Source organism: Mesoplodon mirus, assembly GCF_964341445.2.
Source record: "Mesoplodon mirus genome assembly, chromosome: 13".
NCBI lineage: Eukaryota > Metazoa > Chordata > Mammalia > Artiodactyla > Ziphiidae > Mesoplodon > Mesoplodon mirus.
The window spans coordinates 23422201-23436048 of NC_138989.1; the positions used below are offsets into that span (position 1 = coordinate 23422201).

The window sequence follows — 13848 nt, forward strand, 5'->3', positions numbered from 1 at the left end:
TTAAAGTTCATATATGAACTGAAAATATATTTTTTTAATGGATGCAAGTCTGCAGGTGCACTGCTGCTTTAAAATCTTATAAAAGCAATGGGAAAGGGGGCCAAGAGAAAGAAATTGCTTGTTGGGGTGGCGTCTAAGAACTCTGAGTCCTGTGGAGACTGATGTGGCCTCGCTTTGCTGAACAGGTGATGAATTTTAGGTTTCTGGCTGAAGACTGACCAAGCCCTAAGATATGCAGACCAGCCAGCTCTCCAAGCTGAGGAGCAGGGGAGGTAGAGCGAGGTGGGCCTTACCTCTGCACAGCATGGATGTCTAAGGCCTGGGCCAGGTTGTGTTCACTACCTGGCAAGTGAGCCCAAGGCTGGAAAAGGAGTGAAGACCTTGCCTTCAGCTCATCCTCCTTTCATCTCCAATGCCAAAGGAGCCCACGGTGGATGAACATATTAGGGCTTCGTCATCCAAATTAAAACAGATGTGAGTTAATTATAAATGGTTCCCCTACTGTACTTTGCCCATTGGAAAATCAGTCCCTAGAACTAGAGGTTCTTTCAAGTCACCCAGAAGATTCTGGTACTCACTGGCACATACTCTATACTGGGGCGGCTCCCAATTTTGAAGTCCCTGTCAGCCCTTGGGACCTGACCTGGGTAGCATAATTCTTTCTATTCTTTCATTTGAGTTGATAAACCAGCCAACTGCTGCCTCAGACTTCTGCCCCCCAACACGTTCTTGGGTGTCCCCAAGGACTATCCATATCTGCTGGCTCTTCTGCCTCTGCAGTTGGCCTTCGAGGCTGCACCAGACCATCCTTTCCCTGTGCCTATGTTGGTATTGGTGTTCCTGAGGTTCAGTTCTCTGCCCTCCTTCCACACATGCTTCCCTGGAAATTCATAAATCAGGGTACTTAAAATGGAGACACTTTATTAACAACAGTTCCATGTGAGTCTCTGCCAGAAATGCAGCGAAGTCATCCTTCCCCAGGGGCTTGGAGAAACTGCTAAGGCATCAGGTATGCCCACCCGAGCCAGTGTGCAAGGCCACCTCACATGCATACCCTTCCATCCACCCTATGCGGCTCCGAGGCATTAACTTGGGGACTGGTTCTCATGGGCCTGAGGACTGCTTGCCCAGTCTTGTCGGTTGAAGGGAGGGCTGGACCAAAAGACCCGCAGCACGGGCCCTGCCTTCGTCCTCTGCGTGCAGGGTCTCAAGTGCTAGGATGTCAGCATTTCCTTCCCAGTCAGCCTGGAGCAGGTGTGAACACTGATGTCACTTTGCCATCCTCTCTCCCAAGCCCAGCCAAGCCCAGCCAGGAAGTTAACCTCCTCTTTCCAGACTGTAGTTGAATTCCTCCCCAAGGCAGGTGTCAAGGCAACTCTTAGCCCAAGAAGCCAGAGCTGGGTGTCTGCCTAGGCACATGCCTGTGTGTGCGTAGCTCTGTGCTGCCCTGACCCGGAGATTGTGGGACCTGTGTTCTAGCCCCTTCACTGATGATTTAGGGTGTAGCCTTGACCACTCTACTCTGCTTTAATTTCTCCTCTATGGGGAAGTTTGTCCAGTCAACCCACAAAGCTGTTGAGGATCCAATGAGGAAATAGATCATGTTTTACAAAGTCTAGTTGCCCTGCAGCATGAGGGGTAGCATCCTGCAAAGCCCGCACTTGAACTTCTGCTCTGCCTGAGGCCCCCACCTTACCTGCTTTCACACGTCGTCCAGAGTTGGAAGCGGCAGGAACGCTTCTTGTTTCCCAGGCAGCCGTACTGCTCCAAGGCAAGAGAACTTCTCTTCTCACCTGTACCTGCTCAGCTGGAGGGAGGAGGGAAACAGGTCTTTCAGGGGTGATAGGGACTCCTGGCCATCTCCAGCCAAGATGGTCCCCAAGGTGAAATACTTAAGTGGGTGGAGTGTTACCAGGGACAGGTTCTCGGGGTGGGAGCTCTGCCCGGGGCTGCTGGGAGTCTCCGAGAGGTGGGCTCCACGGGGTGGCCTCGCTTCCAGGGCAGGTGAGGGCTGGGCAAGCAGTCAGCCGTGCTGGCCCCTTCCCTTGGGGGCTCTGCCACCTTACCTCCATTCTGGTCAGTGTCTGGATGGCAGGGGTGATCCCTGAACCTCCCAAACACGAATCTCTTGATGTCTGCCCATCCTGAGAAAGGAGAGGCACCAGAGGTGACTCCCTGGCCAGTTTGTGGTGTTGCCTCTGTCCCTCTAGGGCGATATTTTGCTATCAGCTGCCCTGCCTGGCTTTCTCTCTAGGCATGCAGAGCTGGCCCTGCACCCCATGGGGAGCAGAGAAGTGGGCTCAGGCAGCAGGTCCAGAAGGTGGAGGAGTTGAACTCCTGCCTGCTAAACCACACGACCATGGCCTTCAGCAGGCAGAACACTTGCCCTCAGAGGGGAATTGCACTCCTCTAGTCTCTGAGTAGGTGCAAACTTTCAAAGGAGCCCTCTGGCACCCTTTCCTCCACGGTGCCGTCAGCCCCACTCTGTATTTCCACAGCCCTATCTGACCTGGGGGTCCCTCTCACCTGCCCTGCCCCCATGCCCAGAGCTCCTCCTGCCTCTCCCCCTCCTTTCCCTTCTGCTCCAAACTCCCCTTGCCTCTGCAAGTCATCCAGGACAGCCTCACACTAAGATAATAAAATACACAAGCCAGAAACAGCACAAATGTCCATCAACAGGGCAAGGGATAAACAGTTTGTGAAACATTCATCTACAAGATCTAACACAGCAATGAATGAATAAACTAGTTACACATACAGACACACAAATGAATCTCACATAATACTGAATAGAAAAAAGAACAAAATTATGTGCTGTATGATTCCATTCTTTAAAAGTTCAAAACCAGGCAAAAGTATTATTTCAGATGCCAAGGTATGGTAACTACGAAAGCCAGGGCCTTGGTCATCTCTAGGGGTTGGAGCGAGCAGGTTGGGCTTCCAGAGTGCTGGAGATGCTTTAGGTACTGATTATAGTAGTGGGTTTCATGAATGCTCATCTGGTAACTCATCAGCCTCTACAGATTTTTTTTTTAATTTTTTTAACATCTTTATTGGAGTATAAACTACAGAGTTTTAATGTACTTTTCTATGTATATGTTATTTCACAAAGTTCAGAAAACAAAAAACCCAGCCCCTCCACCTTGGGCTTCTCAGGGCATCGGCCCCTTGGTGTGCATACCTCTCATGCAATTGATTGGCCTCAGTGGGGAATATCTAGTGGGGAACTCTCAAGGCCTGAGGAGAAAGGGGTTGGCCCAACTACTCAGGTGGCCCTGGGTCAAAGAATGGGGGCCACCTTCATTCCTTCTCCAGGGGGGTGGTCCTGCCCATAGTGCTGTCCCTTCCTTGCCCCAGCCTCACTGCATTCCCAGAGAAGTTTGTGTTGATTTGGAGCACTGGCTTGGTTAGGCTGGCCTTGAATGGGCCTTATCTGACCTAGGTCTACTTCTCATGAATGGGATCTGCTATGATGAGTTGCCCCAGTGCCCTAGGTTTAACTTATATTGGGTAGGATGCTCTTGGTTTCCATTGTTTGTTTATATAATGTGGTCATCTGCCCACTTACCTGGAGTTGGTGGGGGGACATTACAGAGACCTCATGGCTGGGAACCTTTGATTATATACAGGGATACCAGTCAAATAACAAAATATGAATTCCTACTTTACGTCAGGCACCTCAGTAGGCAGAGAAAGCCAGAATCCTGTGCTCATGGAGAAGACTGTCGACAAAAGACAGGTAAGTGTGATGAATGCTGCAGAGCAGTCTGGGGATCTGTGGAAACTTGCAGCAGGTCAGCAGAGGGGTTCTGAGGGAAGTAATATATAAACTAAGGCCTGAGGAATGAAGAGGGAAAGAGACAAGAAGCTAATTCATTGAGCATGTACTGTGTGCTAAGCCACTTTCGTCATTTCATTTAGTCCAGACAACAACCCTTTGTATTATTATTCCCATTTTACAGATGAAGAAACTGAGGCTCAGAAAGGTGAAGAGCCCTATCCAAGGTCACTCAGCTAACATGTGGCAGAATGAGGACTTGAACTCTAGTCTGCATGATTCAAAAGCCAGGCAGTGAGGAGGCTGCTGTCAGTCATGGCAAGAAGTGGTGGTGGCATCATTGGATACAGAGGTAGATGTGCAGGCTCAAGAAGGACCCTGAAGAGAGAACTAACAGGATTCAGTGAGCACTGTTGAGGCAAAGGAGGAGGAGGAACCAGACTCCAGGTTTCTGCCTGGATCAACTGGATGGACAGTGATCCATCCAGTTGGATCATTTACTAAGATGGAGAATGGGGAGGAGTAGGTTTAGGGGGAAAAATCATCTAAATTTGATATTCTACTTCAGTTAAAAAACGAAAAAAGATTGGTTGATTAAATGAAAATAAAACACGGATAATTCCATTCTAGAAACTCCCTCTCTTCATGCCTCCTCAATCCCAGTGTTTTCTACACTCATTTGTTGCCCCTTCCTTCTAGTTTTCTAAAGCACCCCAATTCCTTTCTGATCTGTGGGCCCTCTAATAACCAAACCCCAAGCAGATCAGAACTGGGAGAACCACCAAGAGAACGCTGTCCTTGGCCACACCGTCTGCTCCCTCAGCAGTGGCCCTCTGGCCACCCCATGCTTTGTCCAGGTCTCCTGACGCTCCCTCCTCTGCAGAGGCTCTCTGCCAGGGGAGGAGCTGCTCCTATGCCTGAGCTCCTCGTGGTGGAGTTCCCCCCCACCCCCGCATCCTCCTAGTGCCTAGAGCATTTGGTGTGTGCACCGCCTCTGCAGTCACACAGGGCCCCTCACTCAGAAGGACCTTGCCCTCGGTTTAATGCACTTCTATTGCAGTTTCGAAATTCCTACTATATTTAACAAGAGGCCCCATATTTTCATTTTGGACTGGGCCCTGCAAATTCTGTAGCTGGTCCTGTCCATGCGTCTGCATTGTAATGATGCAAGACACTGAGTGGTAGCCTTTCCCATCTGTGGGGATGAACCTCTTTTCCATCTAGGAAGACCCACTGTTTTAAATCAGAGGGAAATAAAGCAAAAAAGAGCTCACTTCGTTTCTATGAAATAGTTTTTTGTGCAGTTTTATGTTCCTTCATGGGTAATAACTCAGGAGGGAACCTTGGGAATAGAATACAGAAGTAACAAATTATGGGCCATTAACTGTGGTTAATTGTTTCTTTATAGCTTAGAGTGGAGGCACGTTTGGATTGCTTTGGCACTCACAGTTACAAGTAGGGAAGGCGGTCTACTTAAATATAACCTAGGAGGACTTCCCTGGTGGTCCAGTGGTTAAGAATATGCCTTCCAATGCAGGGGACATAGGTTCGATCCCTGGTTGGGGAACTAATATCCCACATGCTGCGGGGCAACTAAAGCCCGTGTGGCGCAACTACTGAGCATGTGAGCCACAACTAGAGAGGCCCATGAGCCACAACTACAGAGCCTGTGTGCCATAACTAGAGAGAAGCCTGCATGCCACAACTAAGACCCAACACAGCCAAAAATAAAATAAATTAAAATAAATAAAACCTAGGGCCCCTCAGGAGGTGGAGGGAGAGGCAGCTGAGTGATGACCCCAATCTTGCTTCCGAAGCCAAAACTGCCATCAAGGACTCACCTCCAGTTAAAGTATTTCTCTCACAAGCCTCATTACTGAGTAACTATGGACCCCTTACCTGAGATCCTCTCAGCTCTGCAGGTGTGGAGGTGGTCTACGTGCTGTCTGGGCATCCTGCTGCAGCAGCCTTTGGGGTGTAACTCATACTTGTCCCCAGTTAGTTGGTGTCATCTGCCACTCAGGCTCCAAACAGCTGCAGAAGATCCTTGCTCACTTTAGTAAACACCTGTTTTAAAAAAAAAATTGAACTCAAAAAATGTCTGGACTCCTTGCTAAAGAAAGGTGCAGAAATGCTCCACCGGCTATCGTCATAGGCTTTCCCGTCCTAACGAGCTAATGGATGAAGCACTCAGACCGCTGAATGAGAAGTCCTCCAGTGTCGTTCACCTACAGTAGTAACACCAAAGACTTCAAGCACAGCACACAGAAAATAAAATCCACCCCCAATTCCTTTCCTCAGAGACATAGCCAATATCAATCCAAACTGACTGTTGAAGGCTTTTTGGAATGTACTAGGTCATCCCATTTACACTGTTGAGCTGATCATATAATTCAGCTGTCCTGCCCTGGAAGCTTGGCTGACCTCCTTTGATTCACAAAATACAACCCAGATTCCTTGGTCTGACTGACATCAGCTGGCCTACCAGGCATACTCAGCTATTCTTGACCCCATGGACTTTCTCCCCTTAACTATTCTCATCTGTTTCCTCTCCCTCAACTTTCATATTTCTATTATTGAGTGCCTGTCCTGTCTAGGTCTGGGGGACACAAAAGGAGGAAAACAGGCACAGTCCCTAGCCTGGGCTTTCAGTCTAGTGAATCCATGAATTATGCAAACCTTCATAGCAAACGGTGAGGAGGACTGTGAAGGAAAGTGGTGGGGCTCTGAGCACCCCATCAGGGGTTTGGTCTAGTTTGGGCATCTGGAAAGGTTTCCTTGAGCAGTGTGATTTCTGTGGAAAGACAGAGGTGGTAACTAGGCACCAACCGGGGTGCGGGGAGGCTGAGAGGAGGGCACACTCAAGGCCAGGTCGGCAGGGCAGTGGTCTCGGAAGCAAGGCCCTTTAGAGGGAAGCACTGAAAGGCCAGTGGGGCTGGTGTGCAGGGGGCACAGGGGGATGTGAGCTCGGGTCAGATAAGCTGAGCCTGAGGTTGAAGAGTGAGGTCTTTGTCCCCAGAGCCGCCGGAAGCCTCTGAAGGATTTTCAGTAGGGGGAACACCAGAGCTGTGTTTTTAAGAGCCTTCTGGAGGAGGTACAGGGCCATCGTGCTCCGGGTGAGAAGGGAGCAGCAGTGCAATAAAGAAAAGTGTCTGGGCTGCAGAGAGGGGAGAAGCACATAGGAAGGACAACAGTGTCACCTGCTGAGGGTGTGTGTGTCCCGGGGAAGTCGGGGGGTTAGTTCTGAAGAAGGCTCTCCAAATGTCGTGCTCAGAGGGAAGTGGGGACTGGGGTTGGACGTGTGAGAGTCGAGGCAGAGCGATGGAACGGAAGCAGTGGATGGGAAGGAGCTCCACCCAAGAGAGAACAGGCGGCCAAGGACTGAGCTGAAGCCCAGGGAGAAGAAATGAGCTGCCAAAGGGGGCAGGAAGGAAAAGAAAAAGGAAAACGAAGGCAACATGGTGCCAAACAATAGGGAAGAAAGTATTTCAGGAGGCACCAGTCCTGAAGGATAAATAAAAGCCAGCCTCACGGAGAGAAGGAGAAAAGAAGGGCAGAGAGAAGAAGAATCACAGTCCAGAAGGCAGCGCGCCCTGAGTTCTAGGAGCTGGAGCTCAGATGCAGGCGGAACTGGAAGGGGGAGAGGAGGTGTGAAGGCAGGTGGATCAAGAGCGGCCTCAGTAAGGAGTTTGGACACAATCCTGAGGGTCAGCGGAGAGTTTGGTTTTGCCTGTCGTTTTAATTAGAAACAAAATGCATGCTCCTTGTAAATAAAATAAGACGACCACCCGCCACCAAAACGAGCTCTAGCAACAAAGAAATGTATATGTTAACAAGTGGAAGTTCCTCTGCCAAATCCCCCCTCCTCAGCTAGCACATTGGTGTTACCATTCCAGACCTCTTCCTGCCACTCACAAACTTCATTAGTTTTGTGAAAACAGGATTATGCTACCTATAATTTCTGCAACTTCCCTTACTGAATTAGCAGTAATCTTGAGTTTCCTTCTGGGTGGTTACACGCAGATGTGCCCACCGGTTTGAATGGCCGTACAGTCCTCCACAGCCCAGATATACTTGTATCCTAGGATGCTGACTTATTTTCTTGAACCTAAAATGGCTACTGAAGTGCCTAAGGAGAGGAGTATTCCCTAGGGGCACTAAATCCCAGTCTGGTTCTGCCACTAAGTACCTAGCTCTGGGGAGGGCACAGCCCCTACTGGGCCTCAGTTTCCTCATCCACTGTGTGCCAGGCACTATTATCTCATAAAACACGAGTGTTAATACTTCTCATCGATGAAAGACTTTAGGTAGAGGAATGTAATGATCAGATTTGTGCTTCATAAAGATCACTCGGGCTGCAGTATGAAAAATTATTTGCTCTTCCTTCTCATCCATATTTGTAAAAAAAAACCTTACCAATCTTTCAAGGCCTAGTTCAGATTTTCCCTCTTCCAGAAGTTCCCTCTCCATCATGCCCTACCTCCTCTTAACTGGAATTCTCCTCTACCTGGTTCTCCCCCTAAAACATAAAACCCCTTGAAATTGAGAATCATATTTTTCATCCTCACATGCTCCACAGGAATAGGTAGGTCTATACGAGGACTTAATAAATCTTTGCAGAATTGTCCATGCACTAAAAAAATCATTTTGGTGGGACAAAAGAAGGAATAAATGAGCCACTCAATACCTGTTTGGGACTCAAGCCTTCATTTGATAAGGAGTTTATCCACAAGCCTCAAGATGTGTATGATTAAGCACTGCAGGAGGTATTTTCCTGGCTCTGAAAGGGTCTGACCTGCCCTGCCTGGAGTGCTGATGTTGAATAAGACTGTCTGGGAAAGAGGCACTAAGGCCAGCCTGGTTTATGGTCACAGGGCTTTAATAATATCCTGCAACTCTGAAGCCTGAGAGCTTCCTTTTCACTTTGTACAATACATTGAGAGCTTTGCCTTCACTGGACTATTGCTATATAGGAATGAGTGACAGTGACTTGCCTTTTCTTTTCTTTTGAAAGTTTTGCCCATTAAATACATTTTTCTTAGATCCATGCAGTTTAGAATTATGGAAATAAAAAGCTTATACTGAACACCTATTCTGTGCTTGAAGATCAGTTCTTCTGTTTCATAATTTTAAATAACTCAGTATAAAAACAAATAAACAAACAGGACCTAATCAAACTTACAAGCTTTTGCACACCAAAGGAAACCATAAACAAAATGAAGACAACCCAATGAATGGAAGAAAATATTTGCAAATGAAGTGACCAACAAGGGATTAATCTCCAAAACATACAAACAGCTCATGCAGCTCAATATCAAAAAAACAAACAACCCAATCAAAAAATGGGCAGAAGATCTAAATAGACATTTCTCCAAAGAAGACATACAGATGGCCAAGAGGCACATGAAAAGATGCTCAACATCGCTAATTATTAGAGAAAAGCAAATCAAAACTACAATGAGGTACCACCTCACACTGGTCAGAATGGCCATGATTAAAAAGTCTACAAATAAGAAATGCTGGAGAGGGTGTAGAGAAAAGGGAACTCTCTTACACTGTTGGTGGGAATGTAAACTGGTATAGCCACTATGGAGAACAGTATGACGGTTCCTTAAAAAATTGAAAAGAGTTGCCATATGATCTAGCAATCTCACTCCTGGGCATATATCTGGAGAAAAACGTAATTCGAAAAGATACATGCACCCCAATGTTCATTGCAGCAGTATTTACAATAGCCAATACATGGAAGCAACCTAAATGTCCATCAGCAGAGGAATGGATAAAGAAGATGTACATATATACAATGGAATATTACTCAGCCATAAGAAAGAGTGAAATGCCATTTGCAGCAACATGGATGGACCTAGAGATTATCATACTAAGTGAAGTCAGACAGAGAAAGACAAATATCCTATGATATCACTTATGCGTGGGATCAAAAAAATGATACAAATGAACTTATTTACAAAACAGAAACTTATTCACAGACTTCAAAAACAAACTTATGGTTACCAAAGGGGAAAGGTGGGGAGAGGAATAATTTAGGAGTTTGGGATTAACATATACACACTACTATATGTAAAATAATCAACAAGGACCTATTGTATAGCACAGGGAACTCTACTCAATAATGTGTAATAACCTGTATGGGAAAAGAATCTGAAAAAGAATGGATATATGCATATGCATAGCTGAAACTAACTTTGTACACCTGAAACTAACACATTGTAAATCAGCTATACTCTAATATAAAATAAAAAGTAAATTAAAAAAATAACTTATAGATAAAAAGTCATTTACAAAAAATATCATCTAAGGAAAGGCTGGAAATTTTCTGCGACTTCTATAGAGTCTATAACCAAGAACAATAAGCCTAAATAATCCAGAGATTTCTGGATTTAATTTAAAAAAGAATTTCACTGGGTATAAGTTAAAAATTATTCTGAAAACAGGTACCTGTCTCTGGGAGTGTGGTGGGGTCAGGGATTCACTGAGAAGGACCACAAGAAAAACTCTGGAGTGACAGTCATATTTTACAATTCTATATGGGATACACGTGAACATATTTGTCAAAACTCACCAAATGGTGTACTTACAATTTGTCCACTTCACTGTACATGAATTTTTTTAAATGAAAGCAGCCTTTGTCTTCTAGAGAGCTCATTCTCCTGACAGGACTTATTTTTTTTAAGACAATATTTTTCTAGAGCAGTTTTTTTGTTTTTAATTAATTTATTTATTTATTTATTTATTTTTGGCTGCATTGGGTCTTTGTTGCTGCGTGCTGGCTTTCTCTAGTTGCAGTGAGTGGGGGCGACTCTTCGTTGCAGTGCACGGGCTTCTCATTGCAGGGGCTTCTCTTGTTGTGGAGCACAGGCTGTAGGTGCACGGGCTTCAGTAGTTGTGGCGCACTGGCTCAGTAGTTGTGGTGTGTGGTCTCCAGGGCACGTGGGCTCAGTAGTTGTGGCTCGTGGGCTCTAGAGCACAGGCTCAATAGTTGTGGCTTACAGGTTTAGCTGCTCTGCAGCCTGTGGGGTCTTCCTGGACCAGGGATCGAACCCATGTCCCCCGCATTGGCAGGCGGATTCTTACCCACTGCTCCACCAGGGAAGTACCTAGAGCAGTTTTAGATTCACAGCAAAATTGAGAAGAACTGACAGAGATTTCCCATATATTCCCTACCCCCACATATGCTCAGCCTGCCCCATTATCAACATCACTCACTAGAGTAGTACATTTGTTATAACTGATGAACCTACATTGACATATCATAATTGCCCAAAGTCTATGGTTTACATTAGGGTTTACTTTTGGTTTTGTATATTCTATGGGTTTGGGCAAATATATAATGACATACCAAGATTGTAGTATCATACAGAACAGTTTCACCATGCTAAAAATCCTCTGTGCTTTGCCTATTCATCCTTCCCTCCCCTCTAACCTCTGGCAACCACTAATCTTTTTACTATCTCCATAGCTTTGCGTTTTCCAGAATTATCATACTGTTGGAATCATACAGTATGTAGCCTTTTCAGACTGGCTTCTTTCACTTAGTAATATGCATTTAAGGTTCCTTCATTTTTTTTTCATGGCTTGAAATGCATTTCTTTTTAGTGCTGAAAAATAATCCATTGTCTGTAGGTACCACAGTTCATTTACCCATTCATTTACTGAAGGGCATCTTGGTTGCTTCCAAGTTTTGGCAGTTATGAATAAAGCTGCTATAAATATCCGTGTGCAGGTTTTTATGTGGACACAGTTTTCAGCTCCTTTGGGTAAACCATATATGAAGTTTATCTGAAAAGAAACCAACCCTCTACACAAACATTAAATTCTAGTTAAACGTATGCATGCTGAAGCATCAAGGAGTGTAGTGTATTTATGTCTGCAACTTACTTTGAAATGCATAAAAAATCATTTATGGATGGATAGAGGGATGGATAGGTAGACAGATATATGATAAAGCAATATAGTAAAATGTAAATTGTAAAATCTAGATGATGAGTATATTGTTTTTTTACCATAAAATTCTTTCAACTCTCTTGTATGTTTGAAATTTTTCATTAAAAAACGTTGGAAAAAATTATTCTGAAGTGCATGTCTTACTCTTACATTAGATGCATCTCAGAAAGCCAACCAGTACCTACAGTCATCTGGCTGTACCCAGCAGCTCTAAACTATAACTAAAGACACACTAAGAAGGCAAAAGAGTGCCAAGTCAAGGTCCTTAAGGCAGTCCTGCCTCTGGAAAGGACAGTGATGTGAATTGGTGTGAGACAGCTGAGGTTACTAAGTCACTAACCAAGGTGCTTCCTATACAGTCATAGGGGTGACCTGTGAGTTGAGAGATGAAACAAAAACTAATTCTAGCAGCAACTTATGATGATAATTATGCTAAGAGGGTGGATAATGATCAAAGTCAGCCCCTGCCATGCTCATGTGTCCTATTGTTAACATCTACCTGCTTGCTGGAATATAGCCTCCACTACAGAGAGGACCAGGGCCAAGAGGAAGAGAAGTCCTCATCTCCAAACTTATTGGACCTGGAAAATGTAGGGGAGGCAGGGGTAGAACTGTGGAAAATGAGAAAGATACTAAGGAATCTGTGTAATAAATAGCTAACATGAACCCCATTCTAAACTTGGATATTACATTTCTCTTCTAGCAACATGCTAAAAAGGCAGCAAAGGAGGGTGGGTCAGAGCAGCAGTTCCCAAAGTATAATATGGGGTACTCTAGGGTCTCTGAGACTTCCAGAGAATCATGAGGTCAAAACTATTTTTATAAGTTTCATTTGTCTTTTCACTTGCCTTCTCCTGTAAGTGTACAGTAGAGTTTCCAAAGGCTGCATAACATGATATTTTAACACATTAAATGCAGAAGCAGGTTTGAGAATCCAGCTGTCTTTTTTCCAGCTGTCTTCTTTTAGTCAGACGTTAAAGAAATTTGCAAAAATGTAAAACAATGCCACTCTAATTTTTTGTTTTAGAAAATAGTTATTTTTCATAAAGACATTATGCATGTTAATGTGTAGGTTTTTTATTTTTTAATTAAAAACGAGTTAATACTTCAAAGTTTCATAATTTCAATTTCTAATATTAAATTTGATAGATATAACACATAAAGGCTCTTTGGAGGTCCTTTTATTTAAAGTTTTACTGTTGTATAATTTACATACAGTACACAAATCTTAAACATTCAGCTCAATTCATTTTTACATATGTATACACCATGTAACCTCCACCACATTCAAGTTATAGGCCATTTCCATCATCATGGAAGGACTCACCAATCCACCAGAGGTCACCATTATTCTGATTTCTGTCATCATAGATTAGTTTTGCTTGTTCTTAACTTCATATGAATGGAATCATAATATGTATACTTTTGTGCCTGGCTTTTTTCTCTCAGCATAGCATTCTTGAGATTCATACATGTCATTCTGTGTATTAATAGTCTGTTCATTTTTATTATTGCCAGTAATATTCCATTGTACAACTATATCACATATTGTTTTCTTTTCCTGTTTGATAGACATTTGGATTTTGTCCAGTTTTTTACTATTATGAATAAAGCTGCTATGAACATTCTTGTACAAGTCTTTGGTGGCCATATGAATTAATTTTTCTTGAGCATATGCCGGGATGTGGAATTGTTGGGTTCCACAGTAGGTCTATGTTTGACTTTATTAGAAGCTGCCAAATCATAATGGATGAGAATTTCAGTTACTCCACATCCTCAGCAACACTTGATAATGAAAGTTTAAAATTTTTTTATCCATTCTGCTAAATGTGTTATTATGGTTTTAATTTGCATTTCTTTGATATTATTCTGAGTTCCTTTTAATACATTAATTGGTCATTTGAATATCCTCTTTCATGAAATGCTTGTTCAAATCTTTTGTTCATTTTAAAAAGACAAATACTATATCACTTATATGTGGAATCCAAAAAATGATACAGATGAACTTCTTTACAAAACAGAAATAGACTCGCAGACATAGAATAAACTTATGGTTACCAAAGGGGATAGGAAGGGGTGGGGAGAGATAAATTAGGAGTTTGGGATTA

The 13848-nt window shown here is 44.1% G+C and overlaps 1 long non-coding RNA gene across 2 annotated transcripts in view; it reads right to left on the reverse strand.

The window, feature by feature from the left end:
- The window catches only part of LOC309814647, a 47211-nt gene that overhangs the window by 8948 nt on the left and 24415 nt on the right, over positions 1-13848 (reverse strand). Inside the window, exons 2-4 of one of the 2 annotated variants that reach the window (XR_014295729.1) lie at positions 5678-5845; positions 3679-3837; positions 1697-1807 (exon numbers count right to left, since the gene is read on the reverse strand). This is a non-coding gene — a long non-coding RNA (uncharacterized lncRNA). The remainder of the gene's footprint in view (positions 1-1696; positions 1808-3678; positions 3838-5677; positions 5846-13848) is intronic. The other variant, XR_014295728.1, reaches the window with a different exon arrangement.